Below are 21,537 nucleotides of genomic sequence, written 5' to 3' on the forward strand. Positions count from 1 at the left end.
GAGCGCCATTCCTCACACAGACATTTTCACAGTATTTTTTCCTTTATTTTACGAGGTCAAGTTACGATCTCGACATTCAACCCAGCACGAATAGAAAGCGTACTCGGGAGCGGACCTGATGGTTTCGAACCCAGGAACCTCCGCTTCCGGGTCCGGCGCTGATGTCATTGCGCCACTAGCCGCCCTTAAAAGTGATTTTAAATTTTGTTGTCTTTAAATTGCTTCTAGTTATTTCTTTATAATTATTTTCACTGTTTTAAATTAACTATTTATTTATAAAATGCTAATTATTAAATAGTTATGAAAAGAAACTGAATACCAGAGACCTTTAAAAATAAATAGTCACTCATAGCCCTTGCAGCTGGTGGAGCTGGGGGTGAAAGTTCACCAGCAGGCAAAGCTATCAAAACAGAAGGCAAAATCAGGAGCGGTGTTTTCTTATCACCCCTTTGAATGCTGTGCCACTCTCTAGCCCACACTGCTGGTGTCCAGGAAGCTTCAGCAATGAGATTGACTGTCCACATCAAGATCAGGCCAGTACAAGTAGGCTGGGGAGCGCATGGGTCCATTCTAAATCAGGTTAGCAAGATCTGGCCCATCAAATGCGAGGAGTGTGAGCACTATGCAATCATCTGCAGTGTTTAATAGGATTTCAGCAGAAGTATTATGTGCTTCCCCCTCTAGAGGATCATAGAAACTTCTGCGAAGGTTTCAAGATCCCCTTATATTTCCGAATGTGAATTTTCTTTTATTGTGACACCAGGCTCAGAGAAGAAGCCACATGGCGTCAGTATGGTACATATCATCAGAGAAAAATTATAATGCAGAAAAAAGCCATCGCATCTGTGTTGGTTGTGAACGACTACCTCGCCTAATCCCATATTAGGTCTAGGTCCATAGTTCTTCGAGTAAACCTAATGCATAGAACAGTGCAGCACAGGAACACAATATTGTGTCAAACTAATTAAGCTGATGGCTCCTTATCCCTTCTACTTGCACATGGTCCACGTCCATACATGCTCTGCATACTCACGTGCCTACCTTACAGCCTCTTAAATGCCTCTATTGCCCTTGCCTCCACATTCCAGGTACCCACCACTCTGTGTAAAGCAAAAATCTGCTCCATACTTCTCCTTTGAACTCTCCCCTTCCCCCTTAATTTAAATGCCTGCTCTTTAGTAATAAGTATTTTTGAACTCCGGGGAAAGATACCAGCTGTCTACTCTATCTATGCTTCCATTATTATCACCCAATTTACATCCAAGTACTGTTTTAAAAATGAAAAGATCATGGTTTAGTCAAATCTAGACATCGTTATTTGATGAGTTCTGAATCATTAAAGATCTGAAAATGACAGAGCATATCAAATAACAGGAATTGTGCTGTTTTAACTCACGTATTACAGCAGAAATTTGAGAACAGTTTAGGCAAAGTGCTGGACGAAAGGGGTTAAATTTTGCAGATGAGCGAAGCAGACAGGGTTGGAGCATAGGAATGGGTCATCAGTGAAGAGAGAGCTTATGCAGTGATGAGGAGGCTGCAGGCTTGGGGTGGAGAATTGCCAGCTAGCTTATGTTTCTTATACTCTCTTAAATCTTGAACCACAAGGTGTAAAAGAGCCTTGCAAGATAACCTGTTCTCACTTGGGCTTTATAGGGGGAAGAATCATTAAGGAGCAAAGACATGTTCAACATGAAAAAGGAACTTAAGGAGCTCCCTGGCTTTAGCAATGGAGGGAATGTGAGATCCTCACCTGAGGTAAGTGGAGATAATGAGGATCAGGATACCGACAAATAGGAAAAACACTAACACGAGGAGTTTGCAGGTGCTGGAAATCCAGAGTAACAGACACAAAATGTTGGAGGAACACAACAAGTCAGACAGCATCTATGGAAATGAATAGATAATCAATATTTCAGGCCCAGGCCCTTCTTCCGGACTGAGAAGATGCCGGAATAAAAGGTGCGGGGAGGGGAAGGAAGCTAGCTGGAAGGTGGCAGGTGAAACCGGGTGGGTGGGAAAGGTCATGGGCTGGAAAAGGAGAGGAGAGTGGATGATAGGAGAAAGGAAAGGAGAAGGGGTCCCAGGGGGAAGAAACAGGCAGGTGAGAAGAGGTAAAAGGTCACTAAATTCAATGTTGTTAAAGTTAATGGGGTATAGAGATCAAAGGCATAAGCAAACCATAGAATACTGAACAATAAGCACAGCCCTTTGGCCCACAATGTCTGTGTATAATGGCAAATTAAACAAATCCTCTCTGCCTGCACGTGATCTTTTATCTCTTCATATTTCCAATATAAACGACGCTGAGGAACTAACATAAATATTTATTGGTCCATTGTACACAGATGAAATGAAATGTTTTAAATCAGTATTGCAAAAAGCACTAGATGCCTTGTAAACAGAAGACTTTTGACCTGAAGAACATCGACACTGGTAAATGAACATACTGGACAGAAGAGTAAGTGAAGAATGCCATCATATGAAGGAGGAACAAAAGTGGGTTAAAGATTAGCTCCTGGGAGTTCAGTCATCAGTTACAGCAGAGACAGTATCTCATGAGAGGAAGCTGATCAACCATGAACACAAGTGCCATGATAGCATAGTTTGGGGCATTCTGTAGTTCCGACGCCACTCTATGAGGAGTCTCTGAATGTCCTTCCCTGTGTAATGCGTGGATCTTCTCTGGGTCCTCCAGTTTCTTCCCACAGTCCAAAGGATAGGTTAATTGGTCATTGTAAATTGTCCCGTGATTTAGGTTAGGGTTAATTGGGTTCGTTGGGGGGGGGTCGTGGCGTGAAGGGCTGAAGGGCCTATTCCGTGCTGTATCGTTAAATAAACTAAAATAAAAATCAAATAAATACAAGAGCCAGATTCTGACAAAGGGTTTGGAATTGCAGTGCTAGAACCTTCAAGGTCTGCTTGAAACAGCGGTAAGCTCAACCCTGAAGTTGCCACTAAGAAGGATCTACATTGTTGAACTTGCATTTAATTGGACCTCAATATATTGTTGAAAGCTAACACTAGATTTCTATTCCCCTTCACCTTCTTCTTCTGCAGTCCCTTAAGAAGAAGGACAACTTGCTTATGCTTTGGGTTCTGTTCATTGTGAGGTGCTCGATGAAGTCCATATAGGAACTGCAGAGTCTGCCACAGATGTAGCATTGACAACCTGAAGGTGAGTAAGGCCACTTTTAAGAAGACTACAACTTTTCCTCTGTCCACCAGGTAATCTATTTAGTCTATTCTTTTTACAGAGCTTGGAATAATGTATCGTTTAATGTACTGATCAAAACGTTGGCATGAGATAAGGAACTACAAGATACTGCACATACTGGAAGTTGAGAAATAAACAATCTGCTGGAAAACTCAATGGACAATTATTGGGAGGAATTATTGATTAATGTTTGAGGTAGAAAACCTTCACTTATGTCTTGAGTTATAGGGAGAGGCTTGACAGGTTGGGATTATTTTCCCATGAGCATAGGAGGTTGAAGGGTATCCTATTAGAAGTATGTAAAATCATGAAGGGAGTAGATAAGGTGGATGATAATGGTCTTTTACCCAGGACAGGGGAGTCAAAAACTAAAAGGCATGGACTTAAGAGGGAAAAGATTTAAGGGGGTCCTGATGGACAACCTTTTCACACAGAGGGTGATGGAATGAGCTGCCAGTGGATGTGGTAGAGCCAGAGACATATGCTATGTTTAAAAGACATTTGGATAGGTACATGGATAGGAAAGGTTTAAATAAATAGGACAATCTGGTCAACATGAACAAGTTGGGAAAGAGAACCTAGTTCCATGCTGTATAACTCTATGACAAGATAAGGTTAGTTTTGATGGAGTAAGCATCTTCACTATATTTTATTGGTGGTCAATTACTAACAGAGTTGGTGTGGTTATAACTACCCGTCACAGTGGCTATGCTGGTGATCTTTACCAGGCTTTATCTAGAGAAGAGTTTGAGGAAATAGGTGCAGCTTCTGTTTTGGAATTGCTGGCAATTATATCCTGATGACAAAGCAAAAAGATGGAGAGGAAGATACCAAAACTCTCCAAGAAGCAGCTTCAGCAAGGACCGATGAGTAGCCAACACCAAGGACCAGGGAGACGTAGAGCTGATATCCTACTCAAAAAACCAAGCTGTAGGATAGCAAAGTGCAACGACAGACCTGACAGTAAGGGATCAGTTATTTGGTTTTGAATTATACTTTATATAATATTCAAAATATAATATAAAATATAATTCAAAGCCAAATTACATTATTGTGGCTGACTGATTTTATTAACTTATTTATGGTAACAGTTTGTTTCTTGTGTTGTGTGTGATATTTGTTTTGTGGGTGCACCATGGTCAGCAGGAATGTTGTCTCATTTGATAATGTACTGTCCGATGGCAATAAACTTATACATGGTCACTGGTACCAATGTCAATAACTGTATTCCATACAACTGGGCAAAAGTGGTGAAGAATCCTTAAAGACTATTGCCAGACTTTGAATTATGCAGCCAAGCATGGTGCAGAGTGATTTGTACAGTATTCTTAGGTTTTCTGAAAGAAAGTAGTCTAAAAATTCAGAAATATTTTAAGGTGTAGAGCCATATTGAAAGATAATTTCTATTTATATAATGCCCTTTTTGTGGAGATACCATCAACTTCAATGCACCTATTCTTCAAACGGGGAGAAGATCAGTGGCCTGTCTTCATTGACCTAAATCTCACATGTTACATAGAGATATATCCCAGATTATCTGTTGTAAATGAGGAACTGTTCAGGATGCTATGTTTTGTAATTCCAAAACTAATCAAAAGAAAAACACGGGGGCCTGGGAAAACGTGCCTACTTTGTTTCACTTTAGTGAGGCACGCACAAAAGTGACATGGTGGCGTAGTGAGATGTGCCATTCGTGCACTTCTACATATAATTCATAATAAATTATTTAAACAAAGAATACTTAATCAAACAACATACTTAGAATATTTCTCAAATATTACTGAAATATTAAATAAACTATACTCCTCTCTGCTTAGCTATAAACTTTAACTCAATATAGAATGCATCTCAACTCAAATATGTAATGCATTGCTCTCTAGTCATTATTTATATCCCATTATCCTGAAAGGAAATATAAACACACGCACGCAGGCGCGCGTACTTACACACACACACACCGTGTACACAGTATATTATATAATACATATAATACTATGAAAACGTCCACAGCATAGTAAATTTTAAATGTCCTATTCAGACCTAAAGATTTAATCACTGAAGAGGATTTCTTACTCTGTGGGATAACACCTTTTCTGACAAGGGAGGGTGGTGGTGGTGGTGGGGGGAGGGGGTGTCACTCTGCTTGCTCAGTTGAGGCTTGTGGCTGTGAAATAATTTTAGGTTTTGGGGTCTCCTCTGTTGCAGGAGTCGACTCTGGGACTGCAGGAAATTGCTTCTGACAGCTCTGGAGACCTTGCAATCGACTCTTGCTTTCCTCAACTGATCAATGCGCTATCTCCACAGTGTAGGAGAGTGGTCCAGTTCTATCCTTAATCGTTCCAAATTGCCTATTTTTGATCACCCCTGTAGCCCCTGTCCAGGAGTGAAACATTCAACCTCCTTGTTTGAGGAGTCCTCAATTTGTCTCAGCTGTTTGTCCTGCATCCTCCTCAGACTAGGTTTGAGGAGATCCAAGCATGAACGTAATGGACGACCCAGGAACACTGAGTTACATATAACTCATAATGAACAATTTAAACAAGCAAAAAATGCTTAATCAAACAATATATTTACAATATTATTCATATGTTACTGAAATAGTCAATACACAACACAGGTTATTGAGAGAGCTCTACTTCCCTTCAAGATAATGGATTTGGAGATCCTATCTCCACTTGAGAGAGTAAATAGGGAACTCAGTTTAACATCCAGTTCGATACAGGGAATCTCTGGTAATGAAGCAACACTGCATTGAGGAGTCACATATCCATGATTCTGTATTGGGGGAAAGTTGCTGGAAGCTGGCCATTCTAGTCCAATTTGGGTAACTAATAGATTGCAGGGCTACTTTAGAGAGAAATGGGGTTTGCAAAAGCAAAACAATTGCTGGAAATGAGCACTAAATCTGGCATTGTTTTCAGGAGCGACTGTATTGGATATGACGAGATTAAATGGTGCTTTCAAACACCTGAAAGGTTCTGCGGCTAATAGCACACTTGGGTCTCTGTCCTTCTCCACTCAATTGTCCCAACATTGTATCAGTGGCCGTAACAATCTGGCAAGTTCTAAACTTTAAAATTGTCTCCATAAACTCTCCTTCTCCCCTTCCTTCCATCAAACAGTTGTTGAAACTTATCTTGTTCACTGTAACTCAAGCAAAGTCGTAGAGCTTACACAGCCTAGAAACAGGTAATTTGGCCCAACTGGTCTGTGTTGACTAAGTTGCTGAACTGAGTTAGTCCCATTTGACTGTGCTTGGCTTACATCCAACAAACCTTTCCTATCAATGTACCTGTCCAATCCCCTTTTGAGTGTAAACTGTGTCCACCTCTACCACTTCCTCTGGCAGCCCATCACATATATCCATTATCCTTTGTATAGATATCCCAGGAAAGAATATCATTAAACTGGAGAGGCTTACATAGATGGTACTCAGTCTGAAGGCCTTGGGTTATAAGGAAAGGCTGGATAGCTGGAAGTTGAGGGGTGATATTAGCTTCAGTGAAAAAAGGTCCCCCCTTCAGGTCCTCTTTAAATCTTTCCCCTCTCACTTTAAATTTATGCCCTCCAGATTCGGACTCCCCAACCCCAGGGAAAAGAATTTGGCTATTGTCATTTTATCAACCTTTCTAAGATCACCCCTCAGCTTCCTACACTCCAGAGAAGAAAGTCTCAGCCTATCCAGCCTCTCCTTATAATCCAAGGCCTTCAGCCCCAGTAACATTCTTGTAAATCTTTTTTGCAATGTTTCCAGTTTAATGATACCTTTTGCATCGCAGGGTGATGACAAATGTACGCAGTTCTCATTGAAAGAGGCAGGAGGGGTCTCAGTGTTGAGGATTTTATGGCCATTAGGATTATCTCCTCATCAATGCGCACTGATTGCTGCTCTTCATGAGTCAGATAAGCATGACCTGGAGGATGCCTTAGAGCATCCCTGGAACATCTACAGCACCAAACTGGTATAACGTGAGGAGTCGCTAATGTCAGTGAGCTTTGGCTAGCACAGTCGCATAGTAGCTACTGCATTGCTTTACACCACCAGTCATCACTGCTCACGATTCAATTCCCGCTTCTGCCTATAAAAGAGATAGCAGGTTTTCCCCGTGACCGCGTGGGTTTCCTCCCACAGTCTAAAATACAGTTTGGGTTGGTGACTTGTGGGCATGTTTTGTTGGTGATGGAAGCGTAGCTACACTTGTGGGCTGCCCAGCACAATCGTTGCTGATTTGTTTTGATGCAAGTGACACATTTCACAATGTACTTGTGACAATAAAGCTAACCTTTAATCTTTACCTTTATGAGTTCAGCATGCCTACTTGTTTGAATGGGGGATTAGCAGATGACTGCATTTCCTAGCGTACAGTACGGTTCAAACTACTGAGCTGGGAAAACATAAATATGAATGGATCTCACTATAAGAGGCCAAATTAAAAGTATCAGTGCCCTGTGACTCTAGTGCGATGCCAGCTCTCCTTGTTAATTTTGCTGCAGATTTGGGGGTAGGTAGGGAAATGGAAAAAGTCCACCTCCTTTGCTGAGGCCTTCGACAAGATGACAAGATCACTGAGAGAGTTGTTTTCAGGACCAGAGACCCAGAAGCAGAGGGCTATTCTCATTCCTCCTGTCACTGCATTCATCCTCCAATGGTCCATCCTTCCAGCTTCCACTTGTATGGATATCACAACAAGCTCTAATCCAAATCTTGAAGGGAGATTAATATTTCCACAAGACAGAATGATTTGTAAAATGTTCATAATGTTTTAGCATTAATTTATCATTTTTCTGTAAACTGGAAGTTCATTTTATACTTATTTATGATGAAGTGATGGCATTGGGAAAAAAGATTGCTCTTTCAGCGATGACAGCAGACAACCAACATAAAGAATTAGTATTATATTGAGCCTGGGCTACTTGATCGATAAAGGACTTTATATGCTTCAGCTATAGATAGATCAGAAGGACAATCACAGGACTCTATCCCAAGTTCTCAAACCAATGGAAGCTAACACTTTCAGAGTTCAAAGTACATATCTGCCACTTCCAGTCATGATGGCACCTGCATACAGTGCTCCTTTGGTTGACATCTTCTGAATAGATCAAGAAACCATATATTCCATTTTTTTATATGTCTTTTACATTTGATTTTTGTCTTGGATGTAACTCTAGAAATGTTGGAGCCTGCGATTTGCTGTTTGGAGTTTGTTTGGGTGTTCCAGCGCTCTACAGTCTCCGGGTGGATTCTGGAAGGCAGAGGCAGTGTGTGCAATCATCATGACGGGCAGGTTGTGGGATGGAGTGGGAGCCGATGTTCGACTCCATTTCACCAATTAAAGTGATGGGGGAGATTGAAACATCCAGGCGAATGCGGATGCTTGGAGGTCATCTGCAGTCTCTGAGAGGATTGCGGGAGACAGAGGCGGCATGCGCAAACCTTGTGGCGGTAAGTCTAAGGGATGGGGTGCAAGCGAAAGCTTGACTCTATTTTGCCAATTAAAGTGACGAGGGAATGTGGAAGGTGAGCGCCAGCTACCTGTCTTTTGATCACTCTGCTACCAGAGAGGTGAGAACCTGCTGCTGTGCATGGAAAATGGTACCCAGGTTTTCTGCGTTTTGGATATGGACTTGGACTATAGACTTTTTCCAGCATTTTAATATTCTGTGTTTTTTGCCCGATCTTTCTCGTTTTTGTTTTGTGTGGGGAGGGGGAGTTGGGGGCCGATGTGCCTGTTCTGTTTTGTTCATTTTTTTTTATGTAGGAGGGATTAGGGGATTGATATGCCTGCTCCATTTTGTTCGTTCTTTTGTACAGGGAGGGGGGGATTTGGGGGTGGATATGCCTGTTCCATTTTGTTAATTCTTTTGTACTGGGAGGGGAGATTTGGGGGTTGATCATGCTGCCTTCCAGTTTTCGTTCTTGGTTTCATGGCTACCCAGAGAAGAATTTCAGAGTTGTGTACTTTGATAATAGATGAACCTTTGATATACTACCTTAAAGTCATTTTCTTGCAGGGATTTAGAGGACAATAAAGAAATGCAATAGAGTTTATGAAAAAATATAAATAATAACAAAAAATAATAAATGACCAATGTGCAAAAGAAGACAACCCTAAATAAAAAATAAATAAGTGAATAAATAATACTGAGAATATGAGTTGTACAGCCCTTGAAAATGAGTCTATAGGTTGCGGAGTCAGTTCAGCGTTGAGATGAGTGAAATTATGCACACTGGTTCAGGAACCTGATGGATGTTGGGGGATAACTGTTCCTGAACCTGGTGGTGAGGAACCTAAGGCTCCTGTACCTCTTGCTTGATGGTAATAGCAAGAAGAGAGTCTGGCCTGGATGGATACTTCCATTGGACAAAAATAGAAAGTGCTGAAAGTTTGCAATAGAAGGCGAGTTTGTGCATTTAAAACTCAGGTCATGATCTCTGATTGAAATTATGTTTATTTTAAATTTATAAATGGAAGAAGGGCTTTGTCTGATGGTTTTATCTGCTATGTTCGTCTGAGCCCTTGACTGGAAGTCAATTAGACCTGAGTTCTGGAATAGCTGATAGCTAGTTTTCTGAGGTGAAATAGCAGCTGTTTCATTCACTGAGAGGTGCAGGGGAAACTGCTTCGAACTAAAGCATTCGGGTCCACAACAGATACTAAGAAAGGGCACCACGGTAGCACAATGGTCAGCGTGCTGTTATTATAGTACGGGGCATTCCAGAGTTCAGAGGTCAATTCCAGCACCATTCTGTTAGGAGCCTCAGTCAGTCCTCCCTGTGGAATGCAAGGGTTTTCTCCAGATCTTCCTGCTTCCTCCTACAGTCTAAAGACGTACCGGGTAGGTTAGCTGGTCATTATAAATTGTCCCACGATTATGTTCAGGTTAATTCGGTTTCTTGGGGGTTGCTGGGGTGGTGTGGCTCAACGAGCCAGAAGGGCCTACTCCGCATTGTATTGCTAAAAGTAAACAAATAAAATAAACACTTAGGCATTCACCAGAGAAATTCAGAGCTAGGCTTCTTACATGCAGCGAGATTCATCTTAAATGCAGCAAGGTTCACGGGCTGCGAAGCACATGCAACTCTAACACTTGAATTCACATAGAGAAAGAACACTCTCAACATGAGAGGAGCCAGTCAGATAAAATCAGAGATTTGGCTCCAGCATTGTTGGAAGGAGGTTTTAAACAAGATTTTGAAAATGGGCAGAGATGCAGCAAAATGAAAAGGTTTAGAGAAGTCTGAATTCCACTGTGTGTAGACCAGTGTTCAAGTGGCAAGAGCATAAAGCTCAAACAAGATTTAAGATGGGGGGTTTGAAAATGAGGGCAAAGACCCTTAATTCAAAGAATCAAGTAATTAAGGACCACTGAAGGTTTACATTAAATTATATAATAATAGCATCCTGCTGATGGACATAATGTGGGATTGAAACTCAAGTCAGGACTGATCAAGACTTCAGTGCTATTCATCATAATGATCTACACTGGGGCTTGGGAACTGGGGACATGGAGAGCAAACAAAGCCAACCACGCATCTGTCCTGCCTGGGACCTTGCCTTCACTGCCATCTTGTTCCACCTGGCTTCCAGTGCCATTTTCAGTAACCTCCAACCCGATGGCATGAACATCCATTTCTCCTTTTGGTAAGTTGTCTTTTCTCTTTCTTTTCTTTCTTCTTCCCCATTCCCTTTTCTTCTACTCCCCAATATGGCCTCTTACATGCCTATCACCTCCCCCAATGCCCCTCATTTTTCTCTTTTTCCCATGGCCCACTCTCCTCTCTTATCAGATTCCTTCTTCTCCAACCCCTTACCTTCCCCACCCAACTGGCTTCACCTATCACCTAATAGCTAGTCCACCTCCCCCCTCCAACCTTTTTATTCTGGTGTTTTCCCCCTTCCTTTCCAGTCCTGAAGAATAGACTTGGCCTGAAACGTCAACTGTACTCTTTTCCATAGATGTTGCCTGGCCTGCTGAGTTCCTCCAGCATTGTGTGTGTTGCTCTGGATTTTCAGCATCTGCTGAATCTCTTATGTTATATTTCAGCTTTATATATAACACAAGGGGCATTTAAGAACATTGTCTCATTCTCAACTAGCATTGGACCAAGCCTTAGCTAATGAATTAAGCAGAGCCAAGACTGTGTGCTGTGAACTCAGTATGGAGATTGGAAGGAGGCTTGTTGAACAGAAGAGAAGTATTTAAATATCTTTACATTTATCTGAAGAAACTGAAAGAAATTGTTGTATAAATTAAAGAAAATGGAATTCAACTGAAACAGTTTCTGCCAAACCAAAAACATCCAAAAATGTACAAAACCCGTAGAACATTACTATTTTAGGATTGTTATTTCAAATATTGACATTAATGGAACTACTTTCCAAGCAGAAACAAACATAAAAAACCATAGCTGTGCAATTCAGATCCACCAATTTGGAGATTTCAATGTGGCAACTGTGTTCATGTCATAATATATCCTTTTATTTTAATATTCAAGAAGATTCAGAATCACTATTATCTACACACTGAAGCCCATGTGTGAAGATAAACCACTCTGTCACCTTTCTTCGTGTGGGGGCAGGAGTGGGGTGTCAATGTATGCAGAGCAATGGATGCAGAGCCAGTGAGACTGAAGCAAAGTGATACTGATGGTACGAGTAGAGTCTGCCAAGTGAGACAGACAACACAATCCATACAGTTATTCCAAGGGTGTTCTAATCCTTCTTTATTGCAACAAAGATTAAGGAGCATGCTTTATTATAATAGGGAAAGGGGCCACATTTTAAAGATCAAAGAGAAAGCAGAAAAGGAAGACAGAATTTAAAAGAAAAGTGGTATCACTTATCACCAATACATAAATACAATTTATATGCTGTAAAATGACTTTAGAATTTCAAGAGACCCAATTTCATGTATCCATTACAATGCTGCTGATGCATGAACAGCCTGGCATAAACTGTATCAGGCAGCCTAGCGCTGAGTGAAAGGGGCTAATGGCATATTAGCAACCCTTTCTAGAAAGCATCCTTTAAAAAAAAACTCTATCCACGGATCAAAATAATTTCTGTTATTACTGGTGGAGACAAAAACCTTCAGGACAAATAGATTGTTTTTTTTAATCTGTTACTGCTTCACACTGCCGCAAGTCACAGAAGCTAAATAGCAAGAATCCCCAAATCGCTGGTTTGGGTAATAGTGAACAACATTACAAGCACAAAAAAAGGGAAAACAGATGGAATTTGAATTAACTATTCAGCTGGTCACAGACGTAAATTCCCAACTCTACCTCTATTTACTTTTAAGTAGTAGTTCAATTTTTGTCCTTAATTTGCAGTTGTTCTGTGTTTAACTACACAATGTTAATCTTACACATGTTCTGTTCACACTGTTCATATGGTACTGCAAAATGTCATAAACAAAACTCTCAGTGCTGATTTGATAACAACAGTGCGCTAGAGTGATTCAAATCAAACCCTTGTAAACAGCCTAATTCAAATCCCTTGCTGACATCCACCCCTGGTACAATATAAGAGTAAACCTTGACATGAATGTGATACAGTCTGCAGTAGCTCCTGCCATGGTGCCATTTAAGTGGAGTACCATTACTGAATTTATCTCTTGTCAATAGATCCGTACAAGATTCAATCAGCAATCTAAATACAAAATATGATTTCAAATAATATACCACCTGCTCATTTGGTACAGAACATTGAACCTTGAAATAAGCGCACAATATTAAAGGTTCTATATTGTGATCCACTCCAGGGTGCTTACGATAAAGTGATATCCCCCTACATCTCAAACGACATTGTTTTAAATCTATAGTCATTTTCCTGAATAGATAATTTGGTGTCAATTGCTATGTTTGATAATATTCCCAGAAATCACATTGGATCTTTCTTCCAATATGTTAAAAGTTCTGTTTAAATGGGAACTATTGTTGTTAACATCTACCAATAAAAGAATGACTATTTCAAGAAATACATAGAATTTGAGGCAAAATTTGTTAGTATTTTCATTATATTGTTGTGCCTCACCTTTATACCGACAATAAATTGTTTAAATTTATCTTCAGTTTCTCATATGTTCTATTTGGTAGAAAATAGAGTGATATTTTGATTTAAGCTTTTTGTTAAATTTGTTTTCTATAGAAAGGTCCTCTATAATGCATTGTTTTTATAAAGGAAAAAAAGCAATTAATTTTTGGTAGTGCTATATTTTTACCTATAAAATAGTAATTTAGTTTGGTATTAATTTCAATATTATTATGTTATTTTTTTCTAATGAAAGAAGGCTGTAAACTGTGCATTCTTAAAAAGACAGATAGGTCAGGATACAGTAAATTTTGCATTGGTAAGGCCAATTTGGGCAAAGTTTGGTGGAATTCCAAAGCAGCTGGCAACTGACTATAAACAACTATCGAAAGTAAAGTTTTTCCTAAAATGTAACGTATCTGAAATATGTCTTCAGATCTACATTTTCAAACAGTCTCCTGGTAGGAATATTTGTGTAAATTACGTATTGCACCTGTGAATTCCACAATAAAGTGCACAAGAATGGCAGACTGAGTTAGAAGACATGTTGCTTTAAAAAATTTACTGATACTCGTTAGGAGTATTAGTAATTTACTTGAATCTTGCAAATAATTAAGGTAACCAGTAAATACTGACAAATAACAAGCAAATTATTTAAATCACTGCTGAATCTGTTTTCAAACGATGACTTATCCTGTACTGTACCAGAACATTGAGTGTAAGTAGGTCCATTGACAGACTTAATTTGCAAGCTCTTCAAATCAATCTGTGCATCTTGAATTTCCTGGCATAATAAAGATAGTTACCTATCATTGGTTACCGAAACCCATGAGCAATATTACAATGGGACTATTGAAATTCATCTTTGCATTGGCAGTTCTTAATGCAAAATTTCCACCTATACTTTAGAGTCAACAGATCATTTCTGGATATTTCTCCCAAGGAGTACTGTTCTAAAAAAAAGTTGCATATCAAAATAGACACTTTCTATTCCATAATGTGTGCTCTTGCAACAACTTTCCGTTGAAAATATCTTTTAGAGACTGGGTCTGGTCCGGTCAAGTGCTTACCTACAAAACACTTTTGATAAATCATAGCTTTTTCGCTCTGTTGTTCTGGGACATCACAGAAACCATTCTGGTCTTTGAATAATACTTTTGTAAGCATACAACAGTTATACAGGAAAAGTTAAACACAAATACATCTTACTCCAAACTATTGCTTAAAGAGCCCCTATCTGGTTATACATACATTTGTGAAAAAGAATCACAGAGGGCATTAGGGACTGTAATTCAATCTTTGTATTCTGAAACATTCATTAACCACTCAAGCCTCTCTTCTGTGATTTATGCATTCAGAACCTCCAAGTTAAATTATGGCCATTAGCTTCCTGGCTGGTACTTATTATTCCTTATTCTAACGGCTATCCAAAAATAGAGGGCTTTTCCACGAAAAACAACTTTTTTCTTAAACTTGCAGATGTTAACACAAAGTATCTGAAATGAACTAATTTTCTTTTTGCCAATCTTACCATTTCCTATAGTCCAAAAACATATCTAAACAATAGCCATTGTTTTCAAGAAGGCAAAACATAACACAAATACAGTATTCAACACAACTAATAACCATTATCATCCATCACTTTCATAACCTTCAATCCTCCATCGGCACAAGCCTGTTTGCATGCCTGGAAATTGCATTAATTTATTAAGCTACAAAGTTTGTTAAAATGGAAGTCAATACACATCACAAATCCTGACATAATTAAAGGTTTACGTTAAGGCTTATTTTCCAGAAGGTATATTTTTAATTATGCAGTCTAATAGCTAATTCAGTTAAAAGCATTCTAATCATAACTTCTATATAAAAAACTTTATGATTTGCTTTACACTGGATATACTGTTGGACATTTCTCGCTTTCTCATCCACGACAACATCTGCCAAAATTTCCTGGCGACAAAATAAAAATATGTTTGTTCCATCTTATTTACAGTCGTAAAGCACTAAAACTTCTGGCACTCCAATGCACAATCTGAAATGCAAAGCGCTCCTTTGCAATCCCTAGCCATGTTGTTCATATTTAAGGTACAGCTAAAGCTGATTATGTGTATTAGGTCAGTGTGGGCAAGGAAGTTGTTGGTGCCCAAAACACTTTGCATACTCAAACTGCAATTTCAATACTGAATGATTATGCCAGTCTTAAATTAAAAGGCACATTTGCTGCAGAACTTTACTTTGGGTCACGTTTGCATTTAAATAAACGTGAACAGAACAAAAATAAGATCATGCATGTAGGTAAAAGTAAACAATTTTTAAAGATTGCTTCAGATACTTACTAATCATAGTATCCTGAAGAAAGAAACTCAATATTAACAGGCCAAGCATTTTTAAAATGCATAATTCAAGGTATTTTTAATATAAAAACCACACTGAACTTTTTCCAGAAGACTGGTGCCAATTGCAAATAACTGTTCAACTTAAGTAGCAGAAGAAAAGGACTAATGTCTGTATTACGTGGAGTAGAAGTTCATCTGAATGTTCCCTTGTGGTATATTTTCACTGAAAATTTGTGATGAAGCGATCTCTGCTAGTTGAATAAAATTAATTGTGTTTTTTAACTCTTTATGGTGCCTGGAATGCTGTGAAAAGAGGATGAATCACCACAGACAGAGCTCATGCTGGGAGACAGGCAGAGATAAATAGGGATTTCCCACAGAGTTTAACAATACGGGAAAAATTCCAGAATGAATGGCAGATTCTCCCACCGTGGTCTTGCAATCAAAAAGACTGCCAGCAAGAGGCTGAACAGACGAGGGCACTCTCGCTATGCTAAACCATATCACTGACCTGGCACATTCATTATAATCTATTCAGTGGCCCAAATCTCAGGATCTGTAACATGGAACCACCTGTGGTACAGCCTGCCATAGGGTTCTATTGGAACAGTTGCATTTTCTCAGTATTAGAGCATTGCATTGCTCGGACAAAACAATCAGCTCTTTGTACACAAAGCTCAAATGTGAATAGGGCTGAAACATTCCTGATATGATGCATTACTCTATCCTCTTTGAAAGAGTACCGAGATTTCAGAGAGTACAAGATTTCCTTGAAGAAACAAAAGGTTGATGCTCTTTCCAAAACTGCTGACGTGTAGATGAGAATTATTCTGCATAAAATACTGATTGCATGGGGCATGAGCTTTAAACGAGTATTATTGACACACCTACTGGGTGGTCTTAAAAGACTACCAAACGGTTGACTAATGAACAGAGAACGGGAGATTAAATGAAAAAACCATTGAGCCTCCTCTCAATGTGCCATTGTCAGCAAGCTGGTAACAACACGTTGAATTTAGGAGGACAGCACTGTAAAATTGAAGGTTGAAGCTGACACACATCAAATTAAAAACTTTCAGTGCTCCTTTTCTAAAAGTGGCCTGACGCTAATGTGCCAACAAATGGTTTTGCTTCTGTACTCAAGAAATCGTGAGCAGGTTGGCCTCCAATTGAATGAAGCTGACAAGAATCAGGTTATTACAAAGGCAATCTTCAGCTTTCAGCCATCAGCCGAGGATTGCTGCTTCCCTCAAGAAATGATCTCCAGTGGCCAACTGCCACAGAAGATTTGAGAGCTGCACTGTACATCGGTGCAATAGATCATATTAAAAAATAATTAAGAGTAATAGCATAATATTAAAAAAGCTAGGAAAATTAAAATTGGATCTGTACCTGCCTGCTCTGAGATGGTATCTGAAAGGTCCTCCTCAAATTCAACAATGTGACAATGTTCGTGCTGTTATGTAGATTCTCCCGTAATGACGTCATGAACCGAAAACTGATAAATCTGAGACAGACGCATACTCAACTTTTTTTTTCGGTGTTCCAAATAAGATGGTGGTCCCCATTTTACAGCTTTGATATGCAGCCATTTTCCTACTCTTTTTCTCCCATGTCAAGGACCGCAACATTTGTCAGCAGGTGTGGCTTATGACACTGTTTGCATCCATGACATCACTTCCAGGTCATACAGTTTGTGCTCCATTGCCAGGAGGAAAGTTAATAAATAAAACAAGCAACAAAAAAAGGAAAGCATTTGATCCTGAAACTATAGACAGGCCTTCACAATGACACAAAAGTTTTCCTTAAGTGAACACACTTCAACATAAAAAAACGTGAAGACAAAACATGAAACAAAAGATAAAGTAGAAGATACTCCATCATCTGCATTTATTTGGAAAAGAAAAGAATAATAATTTTGATTTTGCTTACAGCATGACAACATTTGTATATGGAAAGTTAAGAAACCAACCCCAGCAAAAGCATGCTCCTTACTTAAAGACTAGAAACACTTTTCTTTATCTGGATGGGCATGTGATAAGCCTCCACATGTAACAAACTCACAGCAATCCCTGTTTAACACTCAAATTCAGTGTGTTAACACTTAACAGAACAGTGGTAAACTGTGCCGCCAAGGTCAACTGCACAGATGTACTAATTGTATTATGAGCTTGACATCTAGTGGCCACCTAAGGCAGGGCAAACCAAGCAAAGGTTAAATCAGCAAGCTCTGTCAAAGCACTTCTAACTACCCACCCTCAGGGAGAACCCATCAGAAGCTTGTTGGCACACCATGCAATCCCACCTTTTCAGTGAAGCCAAACAAAGGAAACTAATGTATTACACTGGACGACAACACAGTTAATACAGAAAGGAAGCACAAAAGGTCAAAACAACTCCATAGTTTTTGTTAGCAGCCATGAATAAGCCCAGCAACAATTTATAACCATAATTATACCCAAACATTCCAGTCTCAGTCGAGAAATTGCACAACACAATTTTCCACAGCAGTAAAGCTCAGCACTAGTTAGACCATTCCCTAATATCAAGGTTAGAAATCCACATAAATTAGAACAACCATTTCCACCATAAATGACAACACCTTTATTTTGAAAATAATTTGCAGAATTTAGCCCCACTATTGGCAACATTTTCACAATGCTGTCAACCACATAAAACATAGCCTTCACAATAGTTGAATTACCAAATTCTGGTGAACTTATATTGCAATCAGCTAGCGCATTTCTGATCAATGTACGAGAAAGGATGAAATTATCAAATCTACTCTGGTAACAGTAACCAAGAAAATGGATAAAACTAAATCCCAAGTGTTTGCATTTGCCAGTGGCACAAAGATGAAACTGTCACTTTAGACTTTCTGTCACTATGTATATGTGCTATATGAAATAAAACAGCAATGAAAAGGATCACTGAAAATATCTTTTGCAAAAGGACTTTGGAAATATAAAATACATTAGGTGTGAAATTAATTTAGTTCTTTGATTAGCAACTGAAATAAACAAGTCACCTTTTAAACAATTTGCTTCAAGACCATTTTGTGAACAGCAGTCTAAGACTCTAGCTTTCTCGATCAAGTTAGGTTTCCTTAAGAGCTACTCCTCAACAAGTCAGAAGCTTGATTTGAATAAGTGTTTTGGAAGGGATTAAATACCAAACAGAAACTGTAATTTTTAATTCCGAGAGAAAACAGCATAATATTAGTACTCAATTTCCTCGGCCTACAAATTGCACTTTTCCAACCCCTTAAAATCTATGGAATTGTCTTCAAAAGCCACAGACACATTTTATTTTTAATCAGAGCACAGAATGCATTTGCAAAGTATTTAATTTAATATTTTTTAAATGAAGACAGGAGATCACTGCAGCATTTAGTTACTTATTAGTGGTGGGAAAATGACACCACACTACACTGTGTACGCCTATGCTAAAAAGTACAATGTACACAACTCAGTAATACTGTGCGTGCTGGCAATGTTCACTGACAAAGAATATACATATATATATCGGTATGGAATATATATATTGGTATGGAATATATATATATAAAGCAGATAAAGATCCAAGCCGTTGATATTTATTGTTGTGCTGCTCTTACTACCTCAGATGCCTATGTTCGTTAACTGCGACTGAAAGGTTTTCTTTAACTAGAAGTGCCTTTTAAATGAAGGTAAGACTTAATGAGAGAGAGCAGTTAATACTTTCTCTTCCGACTTCTTTGGAGGGAGATCTCATCAGGTACTAACAAAATGAATGATCTGCAACCATCATTGTCTAATGTTGGCAACGTAATACTCTGGCGCAAATTTATTAAAGTGTTAAATAAAATAAATTGAGGGTCATCCTTTGCTGAAACAAATTATTATACCAACTATACCACCATCTGTCACAATTTAAAGCTAAATTATCTTTTCTGTTCCTTCTGTAATGACAACTTAAAATTCATGTTATATTTTCATTAATCAATCGTTAATGTGACATAAAAAAGCACAAGGCAATTCTATCTGTGCGTACAAAATTTATTTATGGTTGTTGCAAACTCAACCTGCTATGAGCGAACAGTTTTAATTTAGCAGAGCAGCGAGTAGCAGAGGCAGGGATTCCATACTGTCCATTGATGCCTCTTACCAAGCATATCAGCTATTGTACTAAATAGATTACTATCATTACAAATGACAGGTCATAATACTTCCCACAGAGCTTTTTTTTCTACAGTATTATCATTCAATTCTGCAAATATTAACACAGAACTGCACCCTGAGAGGAGTGTTTTGTCTTTATTAAAGATGGTTTTTGAAGCATAAACCTTTGAAGAGGCTCAGTCAAGCAATGCACCGGTTTGGAAATTCTAAGAGATTCAATGGCATGAGAAATCCTTATTTACATTATGCCTAGTCCTTTTCCAAGTATTTAAGTTACCCACTTGTCAATTAACTTTACGATTGAACTCTGCTATTTCAGGAGTTCAAAGAAGCACATTTCCTGTATTAATTCACTAAGTGGAATCAAATAAATCATCTTTAATTCTGCAATGCCTTTAGTCTAAATTAGTAAAGGTAATTCCATTCTATATTTCACCATACCATCTCTAATGTCAGAAATGAGAATTATTGCACCGTCAATGCTAAGGAATTCAACAGATGACACCACTGAAAAATAATGCATTCACCAAAGGGAGAAATTACAACCCAGAGACTCTTACCCAATTAAACATTAACATGTAAACTTGGTTGATAACAGTCTTCATAGCGGTGAGATTAAAAAAGTGGCCATTCATTCTCTCCCACTGAACTTCAATCTGTTCCTCTGTTGACTGCCAGATTGATGAAGTGATGATCTGATTAAACCACCGCATTATATCGCAATCTCAATCTGAATGTGAGAAAACTAAACTTCAATTTTTTCCCCCAGCTACCAACTGCCTCGCACATAGCGCCCTGCTTAAAAACTCCTGAATAAATACGGACGTTCAACACAACGCTAAAGACTATTTTCCTACTAATGCTACTGCAAGTTATATTATCACTGCCCAAGATTTCTACTCCAGATATTTTCGTGCATACAAGTTTGAGGGTAAATATTTAACTATTACATAATTTTTTTGCACAATGCAGCAAAATATATATGGGTTGTTTCTGAAGGCCTTTCTCCCATTTAGTTTTTAATGCCCTGATATCGTTACATTGTTGAACGGATCGCTTGTGAGAGCCGATTTGCAGCTATTCACACGTTACAATCATAATGGTAAAAATTCCACACTGGGGTGCAGTGTAGTTCTTTTGATTGTGAAGCTGTTCTTTTCTCTCCCCCCGCAGAAATAAACCCATTCATTCGGTCATGTAGTCATTGAGAACTTACACAAAACAAGCCGAAGTGTGAGAAACTCTACGTGATGAAGTAAACAAAAAAACATTTCCATGACAAAAAAAAGATATTTTGCACTTAATCTACACTCGCTGTGGTTCAATTTGTTGGGTTTTATTTAAACCTAACCTGGAACCGACCAGATGAAGGCGGTGCGCATAATCTATAGTATCATACAGATTTAATCCCAGTCTTCCAATTTTCCAGTAATATCATTTCCACTAATATATCTGTAAAGTCACGTGAACTTTTTTATTAGGAAAGCTGAATGTTTATTGTCCGTTTTTGTCTGAGTGACTTCACAGCTGAACTTTGAGATTGCAAGCGTTGATGCTTTAATTTGTCACAAAAATATACAATGAAGGGAAAGACAGGGCTACAGTAAAAATAAACCCAACACTGTACCGCCCAGAACAGTCAAAGGACCACTTTTCTAAACCAGATAAAAGATGATCCCTGTCTTACTTTCTCGCAATTATTTTATCTCTCGCGACTCTGAGAAAAAGAGAGCACAGTTTTCCCCCCAAAATAAATATCATCTAAATAGTAGCAATCGTTTTTGAGAAGG

The 21,537-nt window shown here is 38.8% G+C and overlaps 1 protein-coding gene across 6 annotated transcripts in view; it reads right to left on the reverse strand.

The window, feature by feature from the left end:
* The window catches only part of LOC134350498 (sal-like protein 3), a 73,444-nt gene that overhangs the window by 49,028 nt on the left and 2,879 nt on the right, over positions 1-21,537 (reverse strand). The window contains exon 1 of one of the 6 annotated variants that reach the window (XM_063055769.1): positions 16,980-17,036. The exons of the other annotated variants lie outside the window; for them this stretch is intronic. The gene's annotated coding sequence lies outside the window, so the exon portion shown is untranslated. Of the gene's footprint in view, positions 1-16,979; positions 17,037-21,537 lie in introns of those variants that run through there. 6 annotated transcript variants of the gene reach the window in all.

The sequence above is a fragment of the Mobula hypostoma genome, chromosome 1 (assembly GCF_963921235.1).
Source record: "Mobula hypostoma chromosome 1, sMobHyp1.1, whole genome shotgun sequence".
Classification (NCBI taxonomy): Eukaryota; Metazoa; Chordata; class Chondrichthyes; order Myliobatiformes; family Myliobatidae; genus Mobula; species Mobula hypostoma.